Source organism: Lithobates pipiens, unplaced genomic scaffold (assembly GCF_037356315.1).
Source record: "Lithobates pipiens isolate NorthernLeopardFrog02 unplaced genomic scaffold, aLitPip1_a1.2 Scaffold_22, whole genome shotgun sequence".
NCBI classification, from domain to species: domain Eukaryota; kingdom Metazoa; phylum Chordata; class Amphibia; order Anura; family Ranidae; genus Lithobates; species Lithobates pipiens.
In genome coordinates, this window is record NW_027507784.1 from 199,526,811 (window position 1) to 199,553,013 (window position 26,203).

A 26,203-nucleotide genomic window follows, 5' to 3' on the forward strand; every position below is an offset into this window, starting at 1 on the left:
GCACCAGTTAGAATGTGGGCAACTCGGCAGTTGTTGCGGAGACACTGCAGCATGTAATCGCTCATGTGTGCCAGACTGTCCAGAGGCAATGAAAAGCTGTCCTCTGTGGGAGGTGTATCGTCTGTGTCCTCTGTATCCCCCCAGCCACGCACCAGTGATGGCTAATGAGCTGGTCTGGGTGCCACCCTGCTGTGAACATGGTTCCTCCTCCTCATCCTCCACCTCGTCATCCTCCAGAACTCTGCCCTTGTTGGACAATTCTGTACCTGGCGTTTGCTGGTGCAGGAACCCACCCTCGGAGCCACTTGTAAATGACTGCCCTGAAAGACTTTGAAATGATCCCTCTTCCTCCTCCTCCTCCTCCTGTGCCACATCCTCTTCCATCATCGCTCAAAGCATTTTTTCAAGGAGGCATAGAACTGGGATAGTAACGCTGAGAATGGCGTCATCGGCACTGCCCATGTTGGTGGAGTACTCAAAACAGCGCAACAAGGCACACAGGTCTCGCATGGAGGCCCAGTTATTGGTGGTGAAGTGGTGCTGTTCCGCAGAGTGACTCAGGCATGCATGCTGCAGCTGAAACTCCAGTATCGCCTGCTGCTGCTCGCACAGTCTGGCCAGCATGTGCAAGGTGGAGTTCCACCTTGTGGGTATGTCACATATGAGGCGGTGAGCGGGAAGGCCGAAGTTACGCTGCAGCGCTGACAGGCGAGCAGAAGCAGGGTGAGAACGCTGAAAGTGCACACAGACGGCCCGCACTTTCTGCAACAGCTCTGGCATATGGGGGTAATTTTTAAGGAACCTCTGGACCACCAAGTTCAGCACATGCGCCAGGCAAGGGATGTGCATCGAACCGGATAGGCCCAGAGCTGCTATGAGATTTCGCCCGTTATCGCACACCACCAGGCCGGGCTTGAGGCTTACTGCCACCAACCACTCATCGGTCTGTTGTTCCATGTCCCTCCACAACTCCTGCATGGTGTGGGGTTTTTCCCCCAAACAGGAAAGTTTTAAAACTGCCTTCTGTCGTTTACCCCTGGCTGTGCTGAAGTTGGTGGTGAAGGTGTTACGCTGACCGGGATGAGAAGGCCGTAGAAGATGAGGAAGCGGAGTAGGAGGAGTTAGCAACAGGAGGCAAATTGAAGCACCCTGCAATCCTCGGTGGTGGAAGGACATGGGCCAAACTGCTATCCGCCTCAGGCCCAGCCGCCACTGCATTTACCCAGTGTGCTGATATAATGTCCCTGACCATGCTTACTGGTCCACGTATCCCTAGTTAGGTGGACCCTGCCACAGATGGCATTGCGCAGTGCACATCTGATTTTGTCCTCCACTTGGTTGTGCAGGGAAGGGATGGGTCGCCAGTAAAATTAGTGGCGGCTGGGCACGACGTACTGTGGGACAGCCAATGCCATCAGGCTTTTAAAACTCTGTGTCTCCACCAGACGGAATGACAGCATTTCAAAGGCCAGGAATTTTGAAATGCTGGCATTCAGGGCCAGGGATCGTGGGTGGCTAGGGGGGTACTTCCTCTTCCGCTCCAGTGTTTGGGAGATAGAGAGCTGAATGCTTCCATGGGACATTGTGGAGATGGTTGGTGACCCAGGTGGTAGTTTTTCTGGTAGATCCTCTGTTTACGGGTTGGCAGGTGCCACTGTTACTACAGAGGTGGATGAAGAGGCCGAGACTGGAGCAGAAGAGTAAGCAGGAGGAGCCAGAGACCTTTATTGGTTTTTGAGGTGTCTACTCCACTGCAGCTCATGCTTTGCACTTAGATGCTTGGTCATGCAGGTTGTGCTCAGGTTGAGAACGCTTATGCCTTGCTTCAGGCTCTGATTGCACAGCATGCAAACCACTCGTGTCTTGTCATTGTCTGAAGAACTGCCACGCTGGGGAACTCCTTGGACCTGGCTTCGGTGTGCTCGGTCCCTTGCTGTATTGGGCAGTAGCAGGCATACTGTCTAAGGGACGGACGCTCTGCTTTTGCACCCTGCTCCCTCTTCTGCTGTGCTGGTGGCTCTGTTCGACCACCGCCTCTTCCTCCTAACTACACAGGTCACCTGCATGATGTTGATTCCATGTAGGGTCGAGGATCTCATTATCCTCCACATCATCTTCCACCCAGTCTTCACCCCTGCCCTCCTTGTCGGTCCGCACAATTGCGAAAGCAGCAGCAGTTGGCACCTGTGTTTCGTCATTCTCCAAGACGTGCTGCGATGGTCCTCCCATGTACTCATCTTCAAACATAAGTGGTTGGGCATCAGTGCATTCAATCTCTTCCACTTCTGGGGCAGGGCTAGGTGGATGGCCCTGGGAAACCCTGCTAACAGAGTCATCAAAAAGCAGAAGAGACTGCTGCATGATTTGGGGCTCAGACTGCTTGGCTGATTTGCAAGGGGGTGAGGTGAAAAACTTATGGACATCGACTGCAGGTGCCAACTCTGGTCTTTCAGCAGTAGAATGGGTGGGAGACAATGTGAAGGAACTGGAGGCCCTGTCAGCAACCCAATCTACTATCGCCTGTCAATGATGCTGGGATTAAGCTTATAAGCTTTTTAGTAGAAAGGAAACAGGCTAGACTGACTGCCATTGGTGAAATAATAAAAATTGTGCAGCGCTTAGATTTTATATATATATATGACAATATCTATATAATCTTTTACCAGTGTAAATAATATAATCAACTTTAATAGTGAAAAAAAACTCTGCATAAATTAACACTATTAATGATTCTATGTTTTAGACAACACTATATCCAAATATACACTGCGCCACATGTGGCTGTGTGATTCTCGGCCATGTGTGGTGTATCATCCCTATACCGACATTCCTTTAAATATCTTCCAATTATTCTTTATTTTTCATATGTTTTACACTATATTTTTATTTAATTTTTTATGTATATGTCATCTTGTTCTTACATTTTTTGTATCAATTTGACATTTACATTATTGCTCTTTCGAGTTTTTTGAATTTTCTGGGATGGTACCTTAATTATTATTATTTTCAAAATGTGTCCGCCTGGGGGAGCGTTTTAATTTATACAGCTTACCCCAGTCGAGATTGGATTCATTGTTTTGAATATCCCCTTTTCAAATTTTTCAGTTTTTAAATTTTTTTTAACCTTTTTGGTAGGCTCTCTGTCACTGGGCACCTATACTTGTTATATGTGCCTCCTGAGGACACAGGTCCTGAGGCTAGCTGAGGACACACCCCTCCGTTGTCCATACATTTCTTTGTAATTCCTTGTTATATGGGAGTTCACTGGAATCCGGATGGAGGATGGAGGAGGAGAGGGGGTGTGGTATGGCCTGCACGTGCGGTGCGTTTGGGGCGGTGTCTTTCCCTTCTTGTGGATCCTGCGTTCAAACCTCCGCTTGCCGCGTGACTTGTCTGCTCTTGGAGATCACGTGATCTCCGATGCAGTGGGCAGAGCTACGCAAGCATGACCCGCTAGGGTACTCCTGTTGATATACGAGTGCCTCCTGCGTCTGGGGACCATGGGATCCCCGACGCGGGAGGTGTATCCACACGATCCCCGATGTAGGAAGTGTGGTCGCGCAGTCCCCGATGCGGCGGGCGGAGCCGTGTGAGCATGGCCTGGTGGGGAATTCGCATTGGTGCAGTTGAGCCTCCTGCGTCTGGGGACCATGTGATCCCCGACACGGGAAGCGTGGTCATGCGATCCCTGATACAGGAAGTGTGGTCACGCAATCCTGTATTGATTTTGCACCGCTGTTTTTCTTTCGATCACGTGAACCTCCAACATGTGGAGGTCACGTGATTGATACAAGAAGTAGGGTTGCATCACAGCAACATTTAGTTACTACAGCTTATCACTCTGTCTTATTTCTCCAGTCCCTGTATATCATTTATACTATTTAAGGCATCTTTGTGCATGGCAATCCCCCCCCCCCATAACATATATTAGAGAGTGACCCCGGAAGCGGGATTATGGTTATATCCGGTTTCCACTGATGCTGATATAATACACAGATTGTAAAAGTGTAAGTGTTTAGATTGTCATTGGTGGTTAAGATATTTAAACATATTTTGAGACCAGTTTCTGTTCATTTATATTTTCAGGCTTTATGTCAGCAATTATTGTGATATAGCAAGGCTATCAATTGCGATAGATAGATATACATTCCAATGATATTTTAATTTGCATCTTTTGGTATTTACGTATATCTCTTTCGCTTCATAAACAAGTCATGTCTTAAGATAGATAGCCACATGGATGTGCTGATGACATTAGCATATTATTGATTCCAATTTCCTGTTCCGCCCATTTTTATGGGCAGACCAGTTTTTGAGCAGTGTATTTATTGAGCAGCAATGTGGGGGGACATAGTATACCCCTGTTGAAGACCGATGGTGTCGAAACGTGTCGGGCAGCATTATTTGTACCCCACATTGCTTTTATATGTTTTATTTTGTGATCACTTTTTAATTTTGTACATCATATATTTTTTCAATAAACCTGCCGTTTTTTTTTTTTTGATCTGCACCATCCGGAGCCCCTTCTTGTATTTTCTTTTTCCATATGTTACTCTGATTGTAAATCTGAGTTTGGATATGTCTGGTTCCGGAAATACTATCCTTTCCTGGAACTTGGAGACTACCGGACGGTGGTTGTTGTGAATACCTACCTCTATCCGTGATCCGGGACGGTCAAACGAGGACTACACACTGGGATCCTTACTATTGGAGGCCAGAGCATAACCTTTGGTGAATATAAGCCTTTTAGACCCACTGTCGTATGACAGGTGGGTCTAACACCATTGGTAAGAGTACCCATCTTACATTGATAGAAGGTTCTCATATAAACATTGTTTCAGGCAAATAGATTGTTGCTGTTGGTCCCTTCCTCTCCTCTTGTTATATCCTGGATGAGAAGATTGGTCTTTTTCCCTATTCAGCACAATAAGAGGACATTTTCATAGAGAGACGAACTGACAATAGTTTCTCTTTAGCACTCATTGTTACTATGTTGCACAATAATTGTTCATGGTATGCAGCTTTATTATGCACTGTATTGCACAATAATTTCTTATGATATTTGGTTTTGTTTGCACTGTATTGCACAATAACTGTGTGATCATTCTTTCAGTACTTATTCATTTTCTCATTTTTGTTTACCCACATTAATTGTTTTTATTATCCTAGCACTACACTATTTATCTTATACCGCCTGTACTTGCCCTGGCCTCAACATTCATTAGGCCTGACCAAATACCGCTGCAGGCTCTGTCGCCTACTCGCACCTGAGGAAGGTGTTTCACTTGTGTGTGTAGCTGGCACAGATCGACCACGTCCTCTCCCTGCAACAAGAGCTCCACCAACAGCACCACGACCGGGGCCACGTCCCTTATTTGACATTCTCCTCATATTTGCCCTAAATGGGTGTTTTTTGAATAGCAGAATAGAAAAACAGTATCTAACGTGTGTATCTCACATGTACAGATATGCAGGAAACACTGCAAAATATTTGTTTTTGCCCTAAATGGGTGTTTCTAGAATAGCAGAATAGAGCAACAGTATCTAAACGGTGTATCTCACACGTACAGATATGAGGTAAATGCTATTCAAAAAAAATATTTTTGCCCTAAATTATTTTTTGGGGAATAGCAGAATAGAAGAACAGTATCTAAAGTGTGTATCTCACATGTACAGATATGCAGGAAACACTGCAAAATATCTGTTTTTGCCCTAAATGGGTGTTTTTAGAATAGCAGAATAGAGCAACAGTATCTAAACGGTGTATCTCACACGTACAGATATGAAGAAAATGCTATTCAAAAAAAATAATTTTGCCCTAAATTTTTTTTTTTTGGAATAGCAGAATAAAACAACAGCATCTAACATGTGTATCTCACAAATACAGCTATGCAGAAAACGCACCAAAAAAATAATTTTGCCCTAAATGATTTTTTTGGGAATAGCAGAATAGAAGAACAGTATCTAATGTGTGTATCTCACATGTACAGATATGCAGGAAACACTGCAAAATATCTGTTTTTGCCCTAAATGGGTGTTTTTAGAATAGCAGAATAGAGCAACGGTATCTAAAAGGTGTATCTCATGCGTACAGATATGAAGTAAATGCTATTCAAAAAAAATAATTTTGCCCTAAATAATTTTTTTTGAATAGCAGAATAAAACAACAGTATCTAACGTGTGTATCTCACATGTAGAGATATGCCGGTAACACTGCAAAATATATTTTTTTGTCCTAAATTGGTGTTTTTAGAATAGCAGAATATAGCAACAGTATCTAAACAGTGTATCTCACACGTACAGATATGAAGTAAATGCTATTCAAACAAAAACATTTTTTGCCCTAAATTATTATTTTTTGGAATAGCAGAATAGAAGAACAGTATCTAAAGTGTGTATCTCACATGTAGAGATATGCAGGAAACACTGCAAAATATATTTTTTTGCCCTAAATGGGTGTTTTTAGAATAGCAGAATAGAGCAACAGTATCTAAACGGTGTATCTCACACGTACAGATAGGAAGTAAATGCTATTCAAAAAATATATTTTTGCCCTAAATAATTTTTTCTGGAATAGCAGAATAGAAGAACAGTATCTAAAGTGTGTATCTCACACATACAGATATGCAGGTAACATGGCAAAATAATTTTTTTTGCCCTAAATGAGTGTTTTTAGAGTGGCAGAATAAAGCAACAGTATCTAAATGGTGTATCTCACACGTACAGATATGCAGAAAAAGCTATTCAAACAAAAACAGTTTTTGCCCTAAATTATTATTATTTTGAATAGCACAATACAAGAACAGTATCTAAAGTGTGTATCTCACACATACAGATATGCAGGAAACACTGTAAAATATTTTGGCCCTAAATGGGTGTTTTTAGAATAGCAGAATTGAAGAACAGTATCTAAAGTGTGTATCGCACATGTACAGATATGCAGAAAATGCTATTAAAAAAAAAACTTTTTTTGCCCTAAATTATTATTTTTTTGAATAGCACAATACAAGAACAGTATCTAAAGTGTGTATCTCACATGTACAGATATGCAGGAAACACTGAAAAATATTTATTTTGGCGCTAAATGGGTGTTTTTAGAATAGCACAATAGAACAACAGTATCTAAAGTGTGTATCTCACACGTACAGATATGCAGAAAACACTGTAAAATATTTTTTTTGCCCTAAATGGGTGTTTTTAGAATAGCAGAATATAGCAACAGTATCTAAAGGGTGTATCTCACAGTAACATATGCAGTGCTGGTGCACTGAGCTTGCATAAAATGCCTGCCGACGCCAACCTAACTAACGGACGGATAAAAGTTATATTTTCTCTGGCACTGGGCTCAAGGCAGTGTAAAAAGATTGTGCACTGCACCCACACAAGAAAATCAAGGAAGCTCGCTGAATAATTAGATTTCTGAAGCAGGACTCCTATCTAATTATCTCCCTCAAAGCAGCAGCAGCAACCTTTCCCTACACTATCTAAAGCAGAGTGACGTACTGTGCTGTGTGCCTCTAGCTTATATAGAGGCTGGGTTACATGCTGCACTGGCCAGTCACTGCCATGCCATTAGTAGGCATGGCTGTGATTGCTTCTAAGGGCACACAAGTTAAATGAATGTTAATTGACTGCCCTGCAGCTGTTAAAAAAGCACCATTACATTACCGAACACCGAACCCGAACCCTAACATACGGTAAATTGTTCGGGTTTGGGTCCAGGACCCAAAAACCCATAAGTCCGGTACGAACCCGAACTTTACAGTTTGGGTTCGCTCAACCTTAGCCATAACCAAATGTTAGAAACCAAGACAGAAATGTAGTAAAAATCACACTTGTTTAATAATAATAAAAATAATAGTAAAAGGTAAACAGAGCAATGTAGTCAAATCATAGGCAGCGTTCGGTAACCAAAACGAATAGTCAGACAAGCCTAAGGGATCCAGATATCAGCGTACTTCATGACAGGCCAGGAAATCAGGAAACTGGAGAATCAGCGTAGTGGAACAGAAAGCTGGATCAGGAACCAGAAGGGATGTCAGCCAAGCGAGTTTTCAACAGGTACACAGGAGAGTCTCTGGATGTATTGACCATGGTGAAGGCAGAGATGATCTGAACTGAACAGCTCAAGTAACCATCAGGACTGAAGAATAGGATATCATCAACAGGTAAGTCACTGTGGAAAAATGTAGAGCTGGCAATTAACTGACAGCTGAGCGGCCTGCTCAGAGAAGGAAGGGCTGAACCCAGCCCTGACAGTGAACGTAGCAATTTGGAATGCGTTCTGAGATGTTTTTTGTTGAACTGTCTGAAGTGCAGCCTTGAACACAATTACTTCTGGTACAACAAGGAATATTTTAAACAGATACAAGGACTAGCGATGGGTGCTAAGTATGCACCGCACGTGGGGAATCTCTATATGGCAGAATGGGAGGAGGATGCTGTGTATGAGAATAAAAGGCAGCAGTTGCTGCTTTATAGAATATTCATTGATGACTTGATCATTATATGGGCTAGTGATAGAGAGAGTCTGATTGACTTTGGTCATAATTTAAATATTAACAACAAGAACATCAAATTATCCTTGCAAATTAGCAATGAGAAAATCTATTTTGTAGATTTAGAGATAAGAAATGAAGGAGGAACATTGATTACACAGACCTACTTTAAATCGGTTGGCAGAAATAGCTATTTACCTATGGACAGTTGCCACTATGCACCTTGGCTTACTAATATACCAAAAGGTCAAATTATTCGATTGAGAAGGAATTGTACTCAAGACAAAGAATTTAAAGAACAAGCCATGCTAAAAGGAGGCATATTTCTACAAAAAGGCTATCAGTGAGAATTTATCGAACAAAAGATACATGAAGTGACTGAGATGAAAATAGAGAAACTAATACAGGATTTAATAAAGAATGTAGAAGAAAAAATAAGCATCCCATTTGTCATGGATTATCATATCCAACACAAACAAATAGAAAGGATTTTCAAAAAATATTGTGACATACTAAGGGCAGGTCGACATCTTGGAACAATCTTATCGAATGCACCTAAATTTACCTATCAAAGAGCACGGACTCTGAGCGACAAGATTGCTAAAAATTTGATAGACCCTTCATCTAAAAAGATATTTAGTTTTTTTGAGGGCAAGGGATATTACCCTTATAAGAATTGCTACACTTGTAGACATACGAAAGAGAGCAAGACGAAAAAGGAAAGCTTCATATCTGTGGTAACAAGGAAGGAGTATAAAATTGAAGACTTCAAATCATGCAAAACTGAATGGGGTAGTATACCTCTTGGAATGTCCATGCCACATACCATATGTAGGAAGAACAAAGAGACCCTTTGGAAAAAGCTAAAGGAACACACAAAACATAAAAAATGGCTTGCCTAAGCTTAGTCTGTCAAAGCATTATGCTCAATATCACAATAAAATCCCTCTTCACAATCAGTATGTGCTATAGAAAAATACAAACCTCATTGGAGAGGAGACAATAAAATCATTAAATTGAGTCAAACTGAATCAAGGTGGATACAGGAATTACAGTCTATGTTTCCCCTAGGACACAACATAGAATTTGATCTTAATTTCTTTGTATCCAACTATTAATGTATTAATTTAATTCCACCAGTAGATGATGTAACATTTATTATTAGATGTTGCTATTATCACATCACTAGATGCTTTATCAACGGATGGCGCTATGGACTTGAAAGATGTCATTCACCACCAGATGTCACTATGAATTTATTATATTACTATTGGAAGATATGATATAAAATTTTACTATTAGATGTTGTTTGATGGTTCACTAGTAGATGGTGCTATTCATCTATCGATCACCACTAGATGCTGCTTATTTCAACATATATTTCACCACTAGGTGACAGTAGTCATTTGCTTAAATCAGTTATAAATGTAGGATGTGGTACAAGATTCCACCACTAGATGTCACTACACACATATACCTTTTATGGTAGAGATCGCGTTGTCCTTATGTTGATTGTTTTAATCATTTTGTAGGTTGGGGCTCTACATATATAAGATATGCTCTACTACATCAAAGTTTGATTGATTAGATGCTTATTTTAATGTGCTTTTGAAGCTTTTTATGACTGCTGTGGTTGCCACGACAACTTAAACTGTATATAATTCAGGCTGGGGCGTGGCTTGGTGCCTGAGGAAGATGGACGCTCGCTTCTAAGCTCTCTCTCCCAGAGGTCCAGCTATCTATCTATCGGGTATCTATCTCACCGAAAAACATGGGGAGTACACCGCAAAACCCTTCTGGTTTACCCTCCCGTTCGTCCAGGAGCCAAGACGCCCTTATAAACCAACATATACCGGAGATATTCCGCGCGCGGCCTAGAGGAACAGCGTCTGACTCACACGCCACACCGCGCGACGATTCACCTCATGGCAGAGGGCCTAACAGATCCAGAAGCCGGAGCCCACAATCTCAACTCACGGATCCACCGTCGTCTCCGTCGCTCAGTCTTGCAGATTTGAAAGCTATGACGGCGGATATCAAAGGAGCACTCGCGGCTGCGGTCTCCGAATTACGCGCGGACTTTCAGTCGATGATACTGAGGGTGGAAGACATAGAAGACACACAGGCCCGCCATGACACTACTCTTTGCCGACTGCAACAAGTCTCGGAATCCCACGCGGTCCACTTCAGGGACATTAACCGTCATTTGGAAGACCTCGACAACCGTGGAAGAAGACACAACGTCCGATTACGAGGTCTTCCAGAGTCCGTGGAACCTACACAGCTAACCCGCGCTGTCACGGCCATCTTTAATGACCTCTTGGAGAGGCCCCCTGATACGCCTATTGTCCTAGAACGCATCCATCGAGCCCTACGACCCAGAGGAAGGGATGCTGATCCCCCTAGGGATGTCATATGCTGCATAGCAGATTATATTCTTAAGGAAGAAATTATGCGGAGAGCGAGAAATGGAGGGCGGATGCTTCACCATGGCGCTGAAATTAAACTTTTCCAAGATCTGTCGGCCATTACTCTACAGAGAAGACGAGAGCTAAAACCGATCCTAGATCTTTTGAGAGCCCGCGCTATTCCGTACAGATGGAAATTCCCGCTTTGTCTCTCAGTCAACTATAACGGTCACTTGGTTAATCTCAGAGTGCCTGAAGATCTTGAGCATTTTTGTAATACTCTCAATTTGCCCAACGTTGAAGTGCCTGACTGGTACAGTGATTTTCGTCTCCCCGTGTTACGGAGAGCTGACTCTATGGAAGGCATTGCAGAAGCAGGCAACTTTAACATCGGCATCCCCCTGCTTCATCACCGAGAGCTCAAGGCAACGTGCGCAATCTCAGCCCTACAGCCTCACCGGACCACCGAAAGCCCAGGAGATCATAAAGTCTCTGCTTCCTGGAAATCCGTCTCGCTGACACATTACACCGCAAATCTTGCTCTTTGTTTTCCCGGTTAACTGAGTAAAACGCGGTCTCACAAGAAACCTGGAACTGATACTGTCATGAAGAGTTCTACTTCTTTTTTCATTCGTCAACCACTATCGACGTACGAGAAATTTCGCGGTTTGCTGCCCTGGACTGTACCTCGGATACACTCATATGGAGTCATTTACCACGAATGTTCTCCTGCATCCTCACCGCACCACCTACAGACCCTGATACACTGTATTGGATTTCGTACGTCAAACCTGTAGGTAAGCTGTCTGACTGGACATTATCTATACCCACGATGCGATCCTTCAGAGTCGGAGAACTTACTTGGACTTGGACTTTGCCATCATCTCCTGCTTTACTTTTTTCCTTTTTCCTTTTCCCTTTTTTGATGATCCAATGCTAACTTACTCTTCCTTTTCTAATGATTGGTATAATGTTTTTCTGCTTTCTCTCCAATTTTCTTGGTTCTCTATATATCTGATAAACTAGATGCATGCTGAGTCTATCCGTTCAGTTTGAAATACTCTATAACCTTCGATTAATGTTGTTTGCTTAATAACCCTATCATTTGATTTATGCTTCAATACCGCATAACACTGTATATTCACGGACTGTCTGGCTACGACCGTTTGTTCTCTCTGAGACAACCCTCGCGAGGAGAATCGATCCCTCTCCATTCCTTGAATATACAGTCAACTTGCACCTCAGTGGGTACACTCCTAGATCCTGAATACTCGCTTCGAGCGTAGTTACAAAGAATGCCTTCGGTTTTCATGTTTATGTTCTAGGTTGAATTTTTAAGGTACGTTATTAAGAACTTACATCCGATCCCTCCTAGTTGTATTGTGCATCTTCCTGATCAACAGTGCCTTTCTCCGTGATCTCTATGTGGAATTTACTCAATCCCCATATCTTTACATAACAATATCTCCATTTTCTTCCATGTTTGTATATTTCCCCTCATGTTATCTTTGTCGCCACAAACGAACTGATACCCCTCCCTCTCCCTTCTCGACCTCAAGGGAAATGGAGCATATCCCATCTTAATCGGGTTACCGAACACTCTCCACCACAGGAATCTCTATGAGATCCACCTGACCTTTACTGGTATTATTTGTTGTCGGGAAGTTTCTAATAAATACTTCCGGACCCCAGTTGTATTTACACCCCTCAAACACCCACCTTTTCTTTTCTTTTTCTTGTCACATACTATCTACGATATACTTACCTTTGATCATATCTAATTCCTCGCCTCCCCCCTTCCTCCTTTTTTTCTTTTCTCTCTCTCTCTCTCCTCTTTCTTCCCTTTTTCTTTCTTTTTCTTTCCTAATTGCTTAATACCCTGCCCTTCGCATTCCCTTTCCCAACCCCGTAGGTTTTCTGCTACTCGCCGTCTGTTTCTCTGCTGGTCACTTACGATTTTGCTCATCATGCCCTCCCAGCACTCGATACGCACGCCACAATTTAGATCTCTCAAGATCGTATCTCTAAATGCGAAAGGTCTTAACACGCCTGAAAAGAGGTCTCAACTCCTGGCCCATATGAAATCTATGAAAGCTGATATCATTTTTATTCAGGAAACCCATTTTAGCTCTCAGGCCACGCCTAAATTCTCCAACTTACACTACCCTCAGGGTTATCACTCCACCACTCCGAATTCTAAAACGAAGGGTGTATCCATTCTCATATCCAAGCGGACCCCCTTACAAGTAATTGATACCAAGATCGATGATCATGGAAGATACATTTTTCTTAAGGGCTTGATACACAACAAACTGATCACATTGGCGAATATATATAGCCCTAATTCGGCACAAGTCCCCTTCTTTAGATTAATCTCGAATCAATTGGCTACTTTTCAATCAGGTATGCTGATTCTAGGAGGCGACTTTAATGTCCCCCTAGATCCTCTGATCGACACATCGACTGGTTCCTCTACTCTCCCTTACAGGGCCCTAAAACAAATTAGACTGACGCTACAAGATCTACTTCTCCACGATACTTGGAGAACCCTTCATCCGACCGAAAAAGACTTCACCTTCTATTCTAACCCTCACGACAAATACTCTAGACTTGACTACCTTTTCTTAACCCAGACTGATCTATCCTATCTCAAACATGCGACTATAGAACCTATGGTCCTGTCGGATCATCACCCTATTTTGATCACTCTGACATTCCCTGAGACTCATGACCGCACATATATCTGGAAATTGGATCCAAGTATCCTGACTGACACTATTCACACTTCTCAACTCCGACAATGTCTCACAGATTATTTCACTGAAAACGCTACCCCAGATACCTCTTCTGTCACTCAATGGGCAGCTCACAAAACTGTTATCAGAGGGAAACTCATATCCATTTCTGCTGAGATCAATAGAGAACGAAAACGTCGCCTATCCGATCTTTTCATGCGTCTTAGAAAGTTAGAGACAGCACACAAATGTACGCTGGCTGAGCAGACCCTCCACGATTTACAAGCAATTCGTTCCTCCATTCGTGAGGAATTGGGGAAATCTATCCGGAAAAAGTATATGCTCTCTCAGAAACTCTTTTACCAGTTCGGCAATAAAAGTGGTCACCTTTTGGCCCAAGCCTTGAAAGCCAAACGATCGAAGACGATTGTACATTCCTTACATACTTCCACAGGTAAAAAACTTACATCGAACGAAGAGATAGCCAAAGAATTCGAATGCTTCTACTCTAATTTATACAATCTTAAAAACTCTGACGTACCCCCCTTGGCTAAACCTCACAGACAACGAACGATGGAGGAATTTTTACACCAATTCTGTCCCAAAATTCAAAACCCAGACATCATATCCTCTCTAGAGGCCCCGATTACTTCTTTAGAATGGAAGACCGCCCTTAAGCTAACCAAAACTGGAAAGAGCCCAGGCCCTGATGGACTGCCTGCGGTTTATTACAAAACCTTTTCGGATGTTCTCTTAGATCCCTTCTGTAGAGCCTTCAACTCCATTTCAGACACCAATCCCCTCCATCAGGATATGCTAGAAGCCCATATAGTGGTAATTCCGAAGGGTGACAAAGACCCAACCAAAGCTGAAAATTATAGACCTATCTCACTACTTAATGTTGATTTGAAACTTTTCTCTAAAATTCTTGCTAACAGAATTCTTCCTCTTATCCCTACACTGATCTCTGGTGATCAAGTCGGATTCGTCCCTGGCCGTGAGGCACGGGACAATACGATTAAAGCCATTAACTTGCATCATTTAATCAAAATCTCTGGACAAAAGGGCTTTTTCCTTTCCCTTGACGCGGAGAAGGCATTCGATAGGGTAGCATGGGATTACATGCAATGTGTTTTGAAAACCATCGGATTAGGACCTCGCCTTCTCCGCTTTATTGATGCTTTATATCTCAACCCGAAAGCGAAAATCAGAGTGAATAATACCTTATCGAATGCCTTCTCCATACGAAACGGGACCAGACAGGGATGTCCCCTGTCCCCCATTCTATATATTCTCACCTTGGAACCCTTCTTAAATAGTTTGAGATGTAAATCAGATGTCACTGGAATTAAATCGAAAACGAAAGAATACAAAATCGCAGCGTACGCTGACGACATTTTACTATTTCTCACCAATCCCCTTATAACGATTCCGTCCCTTTTAAAAGCATTTGGCTCATTTAATACTTTGTCTAACCTAAAAATTAACTTTAGTAAATCCTATGCTCTCAATATCTCTCTACCGCATGAACTGGCCGAACAATGTAAACTTAACTTCCCGTTTCAATGGACAAATGAGACTATTACCTATCTGGGCATAAAACTCCCAAAAAATGTAGACGATCTATACGCAAAAAACTATCTACCAATACTACATAAGATATTGTCAGACCTAAAACTATGGAACAAACCAATCTTTTCGTGGTTCGGTAGGGCTGCTATTCTCAAAATGAATATTCTCCCCCGCATCCTGTATCTTTTACAAGCCGTCCCGATTAAACTCCCCATAGCCTTTTTTAAATCATATAAACGAGCATGTACGAATTACCTATGGAATGCGCACAGACCCAGAATTAGCTATCACCAACTCTCCCTACCCAAAGACAAAGGTGGCATAGGTCTCCCTGACATCGCTAACTACTATAAAGCCACTCATATGACGAGGATTATTGACTGGAACATCCACTCACCTTACAAAGATTGGATTGCTCTAGAAGCTTCGTTCGTGGACTCCCCTCTTCGACATCTTCCTTGGGTACAGCGCTCACACATGCTCGCTTCGACTAAATCCCATCCATTAATAGCCCCAACTTTACAATGCTTCTCTACTATATGCGCTCAAAAGGAAATTTCATCTAATCCTGGACCAATGACTCCACTGAAACTGAATCCACTCTTTCCGCCAGGCATGCACGAATCCTTCCTTGATAAATATTGGACTAACGATCCGATTCTCATTAACTCCTTTTACAACAAAGGAAGACTGCTCAGGGCACGACAAATCGCGGAAAACTTAAAAATGCCCCCAATCCCCATGTGGACCTACCAACAAATTAGACATTACCTGCAATTCACGAATAAACAAAAAGACTGCACTAGACCCCTGACTCCCTTCGAGAAACGCTGCACCTCACGGACTCCCCTGACTCACCTCGTCTCTTTGACTCATTCACTTCTATTCCAAAATTACAATCCTGGCGCTTCGTTGGCTTGCAAGGCTTGGGAGAAAGACCTGGAATCTTCCTTTTCACAGGAAGAATGGGAACGTATCTTCCTACATATTCATAAAGGTTCGCTGAATGTATCAACGCAGGAAAATGGCTATAAATTACAATGTCGCTGGTACCATTCTCCTGCTCTGATCCACTCCTGGGATGCAGAGACTCCGGATACATGCTGGAGATGTCACAATCCGGGTGGCACTCTCCTACACCTGTGGTGGCTTTGCTCAGCCATACATCCTTTCTGGCAGATAATACATAGGAACATTGAAAAACTTACGAGCTCGACAATACCCTTCTCTCCAGCACTTTTCTTGTTACATCACGATGCCCGCTCTAGCACATCTTACCGAAAATCTCTTACATTCCACTTAATCAGTGCAGCTAAGCAATGTATCCCAATCCATTGGAAATCTTCTACTATCCCTTCCATTGCAGAATGGCTCCATAGAGTTGACAAGATAGCAAACATAGAAGAACTGATTCACATTCATGCCGACACTCCGACTAAATTTAGCTCCAAATGGGCACCTTGGATCCACTTTCGAACGACTGCTGACTTTCACGACCTGCTTCAAAATCCCTCCTGAATAACCTTCACATATTTAGATACCCGTACTTAGCACAGAGTACCCCCTGGGTTTCCTACCACACGACACCTCATCAGTCCACCCTAAAAGGGTGTTGATTCGTAGACGGCGAGTAGCAGATCTCCTGAATCCCTTTCTGATTCTTTTACCTGAAGACACATCCTCCCCTCTCTTTACCCTTTCTCACTCATTCTTTATCCCGTCTCTCTTTAACATAGGTCCCTCTTCCCACCCTCCTCTCTACAAGGAGATGCATCTCCAGATTGGAAAATATAAACCTATCACATACCCCTTTACCTCCTTCTCAATCTTTACTTACCTTGACACGTTCTTTGTTGTCACGGTCGGGCAATCCACCTTTAGACCTGTTGATCATAGTACAACTCTATATATACACAATTAAACAATCTGATTTTATTTACCTTGGGAATTTCTCCCATAGATTTTAGCATCTTGTTAAAACTGTTTATTTAGACCTAGGATTCCATTCTACATCTACTGTACAACCATATCCAATTTGTTTGTATTATTCTTGCTCAACATGGATTGCATGTTTTATATATATCTATATATATATATATCTATGTGTTATTATTTCACTGTATGATGTATTCTGAAAACCAATAAAAACCTTTGGAAAAAAAATAAATAATTCAGGCTATGTCTACCTGACTCCAAACCCTTGATGAATTCATGTGATCAGTGACGCAACGCATTAGAAGAAGACCGGAAGTACCTGATATTTATGAAGCTGAACAGTGTTATTTTAACTGTAAGTTGCTGCTTTTATTAAAATAATTTTATTGAGATTCTGCACAAGGAGATTAATTTTTATTGCATGTGAGCTTACTACGGAGGAATGTGGAGGGGAGAAGATATAAAGTATCCATTGGAATTCTCTGTATATATTGAGAAGCTTGTGGTTGCTGAGTGTTTCAAGGAGAAGGAGCCTGCGTCTGCTGACACTTAAAGAGTGATAACAAAAGTGTGACTAGACCTGTAGGGGTCTTCTCTTGAGATGAGAGGCTGGGTCAAATTATAATCATGGATGGTGGAAGCCTTTCACTTTGAAAGAATTTTGAACATTATTTATGTGTACACTTTGGATGGTGACAACACTCTATGAACATTTATTTTTGCACTGACGTTTTTTGCACGGATCACTTTATATATTCATTGGAACTGTTTTTTTTTTTCATTAAAGAAAAAGTTTATTAGCAAAGTACAAAACACGTTAGAACAGAAATTGCACAGTACCACATATACATTTCAGAACAGAGAAAGTGCTCGAAAAGTATACAAGATGAGAACATTGACTATAAAGGTAAAACATATCAGATTGTGGTCATAACAGAAGGTGTACAGACCTAATCGACACTTTGAAGCTACATCAAGCCATACACATTCAAATACCGGCCTAACTGAATTTCCTATTCTTTGCGGTCCAAAGAGAAAGAAACAAGGGCAGTTAGAGGAAAAGTAAGGAATATAGAGAAAAGGAAAGAGAGAAAGAAAGAAAGGGGAGCAAGAGTGTAGGGGGAAGTACCACAAGGGCCCCCTCCAGCGGTAGCAGAATGATTCTAGGTGTGAGATCGGGTAGACCAGCATACGTATCAACTAGCGTCTAGGGACGATCCGCCCCTTGATGCCTCGGAGTCCCCCCCGGTTACTCTGACAGTTCAAGTTTGTGACTGCAACATAGTGTAAGCCTGAGAGAATCTAAATGCAAACCACGGAGACCAGGTGTTGTGATAGCGGGTCCCCAATTCGTTGGACTGTGCCGCTGTGTCCTCTATTTCACAAATGTAGGACACTTTATTCAGCCAGTCCCTCAAGGTGGGAATGGTTGTAGATTTCCAGAAAAGGGGAATGAGGGAATTGGCTGCGTTTATCATATGTCTTGAGAGCGAATTTTTATACTTCCGGAGAGAGAAGTTTGAAATATGTAAAAGACAGCATGCAGCGTCTAAACTGAGCCTAGTCTCCGTGATCTGTGCGATCGTCTCGACCACCTTGGACCAAAATAGTACCAGCCTTTCGCATTGCCACCATATATGGAGCAAGGTGCCCTCTTCGGTGCCACACCTCCAGCATCTATCTGACGTTTGCGGGTACCACTTATGAAGTTTCACTGGCGTTGCATACCAATGAGACAGTATCTTAAAAGCTGTTTCTTGCATTCGTGTGCTTAGGGAGCACCTGTGGGCCAGGATACATGCTGTCTCCCACTGTTTGTCAGTGATCGCAACTCCCAGTTCCTCTGACCATCTCTCTCTGAGTCTATTGTTGTCCCGCGGTCTCAAGTTTTGTATCCAAGTGTAGGAGATCGAAGTCGATCTCGGAACAGGTTCACCCTTCCAGCAGACCGATTCTATTTCAGTGAGTTCTCTTGTGAAATGAACCCTGTGATCTGAGGAATTGACAAAGCTATGTATCTGGAAATATGACCAAAGGGGTATGCGTGGAGTACCGTTGTCCGTTTTGAAGGGCATAAAATCTTTCATTTTCCCGTCTGAAAAGCAGTGCTTTGCCAGAAGGGGCTTCTCCAAGCCCTGTGGATTCAAGAATTGGTTGCTAATCCCAGGCGGAAAGTCAGGATTATCAAGCAGGGGTGTAAGAGGGCTTAAGGGGGTAGAAAATTTAGAATGTTTGGTAAGCTCGTGAAAAATTTTAAGTGTGGTGCCAATAAGCGGATGTGCCTTCACTGCCGTGGGATATTTAGATATGGGTATCCAGGGAGAGAAACGTAGGGGGATTACGCTCGCCTCGTTTTCAATGTTGACCCAGTCTTTAAAGCGATGGTGACAGTGCCAGTCTATTATTCGTGCTATATGTGCGGCTTGATAGTAACCTTTGAAATCAGGGATACCCAGACCCCCCCTGGCCTTAGGTCCCATTAAAAGAGTGGATTTAAGCCGAGGGGGCCTGTGTGCCCAGATAAATCTCATCTGTGAAGCATGTAGAGCTTTAAAAAAGCTTTGGGGTATTTTAATGGGTAAAGTGCGGAGTAGGTACAGAACTTGAGGCAAAACTGTCATCTTGCAGATGGCTGCCCTGCCAAACCATGAAAACTATTTGGGGTGCCAGTCCCGCAGCCTTCCCTCTATAGTTTTAAGGAGAGGGGGGAAGTTACGCTCAAAGATTGAGGATAGATGTGGTGTCAACCAGATTCCTAGGTATTTTATGGCGGACCTAACCCACCTAAAGGGGCTGTTAGTCTGAGTCTTAGTCAAGCAATCCGGACTCAACGTGACGTTCATGGCTTCAGACTTAGAGTAATTTATTTTAAGGTTGGAGAGGGAACCATAAATGGAGAACTCCTTCACCAGGGACGGGATGGAGACATGCGGGTCAGTTAAATAAAATAGCAGATCATCAGCATATGCTGCTACTTTAAACACCCGTTGGTTGATCTGGAAACCATGAATAGAGTCATTCGACATGATGTGTCTAATAAATGGCTCCAATGATAGAATGAAAAGTAGGGGGGACAAGGGACACCCTTGTCTCGTCCCGTTTCTAATGTGGACTGTGTCCGAGAGCGTGCCATTAATCTTGAGTTTTGCGGAAGGGTTCTGATAGAGGGCCGATATCCAAGCCATCATATTGGGGCCTAGACCCGCATGTCTACAAGTCTCCAGCATGTAGTCCCATGCTACTCGATCGAAGGCCTTCTAAGCGTCGGTCGACAGGAGAAGACCCTCGATCTTTCGCTGGTGAGCCAAGTGAAGTAGGTTCAGTGATTTCGTCACGTTGTCTTTGGCCTCCCTACCAGGCATGAACCCAGCCTGGTCAGGACCGGTCAGGTCGGAAAGCAGAGGCCTCAGCCTGTTAGCCAAGATTTTGGCCATGAGCTTCACGTCGATATTAAGTAGGGAAATCGGCCTATAGCTTGAACAAACCAGGGGATCCTTTCCCTCTTTGGGTAGCACCGTAATATACGCCGCCAAGAAATCGTCTGGGACATGGTCCTGTCTGGACAGGTCTCCCAAAGCGTTCTGGAGAGGGGGAATTAGTAGGTCCAAAAACGTCTTGTAGTAAATGGCCGTAAGGCCGTCTTTCTAACAGGGCGGCATCGTCGGCACTAAGGGAAGGGAGATTGGCGGAATGCAGATACTCTTTTATAACTTGGCACCTGTCAGGCTGCGCTTCTGACGATTTATGTCGGGAAGGGAGGTTGTAGAGATTCGTATAGTATTCATGAAAATGTCGAGCTATGCTGGTTACGTCACTATCAATTCTACCTTCCCTGTTCTTGATGCCCGCGATGTTATTCCGTGTCGGAAGGGTCCTCAAAGCTCTGGCCAGTATCTTGCCCGTCTTGTCTCCGTGTTCGTAATAAATCTTTTTTTTAAAGAAGAGAAATCTCCTAGTATTGGTGTCAAAAATTTGTTTAAGGGACCCGTCTAGCTTCTAATAGGGCAGTTGCGGTGTCTATTGCAAGGGACTGTTTATGAAGAGATTCCAGGGAGCGAATTCTATCCGTCAGTCTTTTTATCTCTTTATTTCTTTCCTTCTTTTTGTGTGTGCCTATTCGGATCAATTCACCCCTAATAAAGCACTTGTGGGCCTCCCAAATCGCCATGGGGCTAGCCTCCGGAGTTGTGTTGCGCCTAAAAAAGTCTGATAAGGAAGAGGCGTCAACAGGGAAGAATTCAATCTCCACATATTTGGTTTGGGTGGGGGCGTAAATAAGTTCAGAGTAATGGAAATGGGAGAATGGTCCGAAATGATTTGTAACCCAATATTGGCTCCCGTCAACAGAGGAATATCCCTCTGCGTTATAAAAATGTAGTCTAGTCTTGAGTGTCTGCCGTGGGGGATAGAGAAAAAGGAGTAGTCTCTACCCTCAGGATGCAAGTAACGCCAGGTGTCAATCAGGTCCAACGAGTGTAAGAGCTGCTTGAGTCTTTTAAGAACTCTATAGGTAACTATCGACTTCCCATTAGAAGTATCCTCCGTTGGGATCAAGGGAACGTTGAAATCCCCCCCTAGAATCAAACAGCCCCTACAGAAACCCGTCAGCTCGTCGATTAATTTGTGGCAAAACGTAAGCTGGGCAGTGTTGGGGAAATAAGCGTTAGCCAGCGTCAGGGGAACCCCTCTACAAGACCCCCTGAGGAAAATAAACCTCCCACCCGGGTCCACCAGTTTGTCAGAAAGCTCGAAATCGGCCTCCCTGCTTACCAGGCCCGAGACCCCCTTTGACTTAGAAGTCTCGTTCGTGGCATGATGTGCTTCCACAAAGAAGGAGTCAGTAAGCCTGGGTACCTTATTTGTCTGGAAGTGCGTCTCCTGAAGAAAGACAAAACTTGGCCTACCTTTCCTGAGCTCTCGTAAAAGGGTGGATCGCTTCTCAGGAATGTTGAGACCTTTAAGGTTATGGGAAATGACCGTGGGCCTGCCGCCGAGATCGGAGTACGCCATTATAGAGACTCAGAGAGAGGGGGTCACCCGCACCTGTAATCAAGCCTTAGAATAAAACAATATCAGACAGACCGTAATACAAATTTAAATCTTAACACTCTATAGCCCCAAGTTATATACAGAGAGAGAAGAGAGAAAATAGGTAAGAGTAGAAAGGCACGATAGAAAAAGAGTGGAGGGTATAAGTCACTCCCTCCGCGGGCGAATAGTTCGTCCTGGAGGGTCAAAGTTAGTGTATACGGGCGGGCCCAACTGGATCCGCCCGAGGCACTATTGTGGGGTCAATGTAGACACCCAACGAGAACAGCAGCAACTACTGTGCGACATTGGAACTGTTTATGCAAACTTTTTTTGCACGGAGCACTTTATATATTTTATTGGAATTGTTTATGCAGAAACAGTCACTTAATTTGAGTATTTGCAATATAGAGTTGATCATTCATTTATTGAAGTTTATGCGCTTTTTCTTGTATTGAGAAAGCACCACATCATTTGCTTTATATATTATCACTGTGTGGGAACACTTATTTCATGTTGGCAGCTACTCATTGAATACACACCATACTGTTTTGCACATTCATTTATCTACACTTTTATGGGCATAATTCTGATTACTCAATATAATAAAGAACAATATTCAGGAGAATTAAAGAGGGATTCCACCTACAAAAAAAATATTAAAAGCCAGCAGCTATAAATACTACAGCTACTGACTTTTAATAAATGGACGCTCACCTGTCCCGGGTTCCAGCGATGCCGGCAGCCGAGGCCGATTGATCGCTCGGCCCTCGGCTGCTGCCGCCACCATTCTAGGTGAGGGAATCAGGAAGTGAAGCGAATCGGCTTCACTTCCCGGTTCCCTACTGCGCATGTGCGACTCGCACAGCGCAATAGGAATTGTCCGCGCTGTCTCTGAGACCCGTGTGTGTCCCAGCAGACAGCGCGGCAGGACAGGAAATGGCGTAGACTCCCACGGGAGTCTATGCCCGGAAGTGGGTGTAAATACCTGTCTTTGACAGGTATCTCCACCCCCTCCCTCCTGAAAGGTGCCAATTGTGACACCGGAGGGGGGGAGGGTTCCGATCAGCGGAGGTTCCACTTTAGGGTGGAACCCAGTTTTAAATTCTAATACATATTCAAAAAACAGATCATAATGGTTACATTCCCTGTTTAAATCTGTAACCATCTGAAATGGTTGTCAAACATAGTAAAACAAAACCAAAATTAGTATAAATAAACTAATACTTAAACAGAAAAGGTAGGAGAAAAATGGATTTTAGTTTTATTACTAATTACAGTGCCCAGTACAAATAAACAGGTTACTTTTCTAGATAAGGTTGGTTTCTTCAGTTGTAGAAGGTGTAAAGGTTACATTAAAACAAGGGTCAATCAAAGATATAGAGAATTCAACTAACACACACAAAGAGTATAACATTAAACAACGTATTTCCTGTCAGACTAACAGGGTTGTGTATATACTCCAACGTCCCATGGACACCAATACATAGGTAGAAATACTGGCTGCATGGATTGGAGAACATATAAAGTAAATAGAGATCCATCTGGTTTACAATTTTGATGCAGTGAAATAATTCTTTAATTATGGAGGAGGTAATTATGTACGCACTATTTCCAGAACAGAAATAAGATGTATATTTAATATGCCAACTTTGGCTCCTGGGAGGTTACATTTTTTTTTATACTAACCTTAACTGATTTATTAGTGATAAATGAATGAGTCATTTTGGGAGGATTGCCATAAATCATAAACATTTTAGAATATATTTTCAATATTAGGTGCTATTCAATTGTTAAATAAATATATGTTACATTTCTTTGTGGAACTGTACTGTGTATGATGCAACATTCTAATTATTTTGACATTAGGTTGTATTTGACTGTATTCATTGCATATATGGGCAGGTTGAATCAGTCCAATGAAAAATACTGATAACATATATTGATTTACTTGGGTTGTTGGTTTGAATCCCAACTACAGGACCTGCCTGGAGTTTGAATGCTCTCCCTGTGCCTGTGTGTATTTCCTCATACACTCCAAAGACACGCTGTTAGGAAATTGGCCCTATAATGTAAATGTATAAATGTTAGGCCGCGTACACACGGGCGGACTGTCTGACGGACTTGGTCCGCTGAAACGTGTTTCAGCAGACAATCCGCTCGTGTGTGGGCTTCAGCGGACTTTTTCAACGGACAGTCTGGAGGACTAAGTCTTTCGGAATTTCCGTAATATTGTCCGTCCAACTTTGGTTTCAGCGGACAGTCCGCTCGTGAGTAGGCAAGTTGGACGGACTAAGTATGGCGCATGCTCAGAAAGGATTTACACGGCCGAAGGTTGCATTGCAGTGTATTGGACGTCGTATTTCTAGTCCCGTCGTACGTGCTGTACACGTCATCGCGCAAGCTTTCAGTGGACTGTCTGTTCATCGTGTGTGGTCAAGTCCGTTCATTCAAAAGTAGGACGGACTGTCTGTCGGATTGTCTGACGGACTTAGTTGGCCAGACAGTCCGCCCGTGTGTACGCGGCCTTAGAGTTAGTTAGTGACCTTAAATTGTAAGCTCCCTTAGGGCCAGAACTGATGTGAAGAATATACTGTATGTATAAAGTGCTGCATAAATTGACAGTGCTATATAAGTACCTGTAATAAATTTGTGGGATTGTACTGCGTATAATATGGCAGTGGTTATCTTGTGGCGGGAGCTTTTGGTCCGCTGCTGTAGGGTAGATGGCTGTCTAACTTGGATCACTAGTGCTATGTGTGTGCTTAGGAGATTAGCTGCCTTTTTAGTTATTAGTGGCACAGGGTTAATGAAGGTGAGGCAGTGAAAAGTTATGAAGGAAGGTGTGCAGCATGTGTGGTCTAACTGCTTTACCCCCTAGGGCTGTAAGCTGTATTAAGTCCTGTAGCAGTTACCTGTCAGCCATGTCAGATTTGCATGCACACATGTCTGAATAGGGTAATCGGGAATGAGGAAAAAGAAGAAATTGGTTAAATGTGATTTGGTGGAGTATGGACATTGATGCTGTTTTCACAGTGGTGAATTATAAAATAGTAGAAAAATTACTGTACATTTACTATTTTTTGTTAATTTTTCATTTTACTTAAGACTCTTTATTTTTTTATTATTTTAAACTTTTTTTGTTTTGTTTTTTTTTAAATTGGATTTTATTCACAAATCACTTTTATGTTACAGATTTACACAATGTTCTCTTTATGTGTGATTTATGATATGGTTTTAATTGTGTTCATTATTCTGGAGATTTGGATGCTGTATTGTATATTGCTGTCTTAGATGTAAAAAAAGCCTGGAAAAGACTGCTGGAAACCTATAGGTTGGATAGCTATCAACGGTACTCAGGTGGTATGGCAGACCCTTTAAAATCCCAGTCAGAGCAACATACAGTGCAGATAGTGGAGTGCTGCTCACTACACTAGCCTTCTTGAACAATTCTTAAATTGAACTGAATTTTACGGCACAATACTCCATGATACAATGTTGTATTTATTTTCTGTTTCAAAATAATATGTAAATCATAATAATTTGTACCTTACTAGTTCAAATAATGCATACTTTTAATGATAATGTGACCTTTACAACAAATAAAAACAGGGAGGGTTAATTATTTATCTATTTTCTGTAAAATGTTTAATGTTAATGTTTTTTTAGTACTAATGGTAAGCTTTAAATTGTTCAAATGCAATACTGTTTATTTTGTTATGAAGATGTTAGCCCTTTCACATAACTTGAATTGCACACAAATGACAAGACTTGAGGAAGTGGCTCAAAGCCATCAAACACATCAGGTTTAATCAATTTAAGATACAGTGCCATTATGAATCAGTCACACTGCTATATATTTACAAAGAAAGCATATAAAGATTGTGCAGTTAAAGCAGAATTGTGACAGACATAAAAGACTGCTATTTAATCAGGTTATACAGTATATCTTTTAAAATTAATGATATTACAATAGCTTCCAGTAATCCTATGCAAAGCAGCATTAAGACTGGAAAATGAAGGGGCA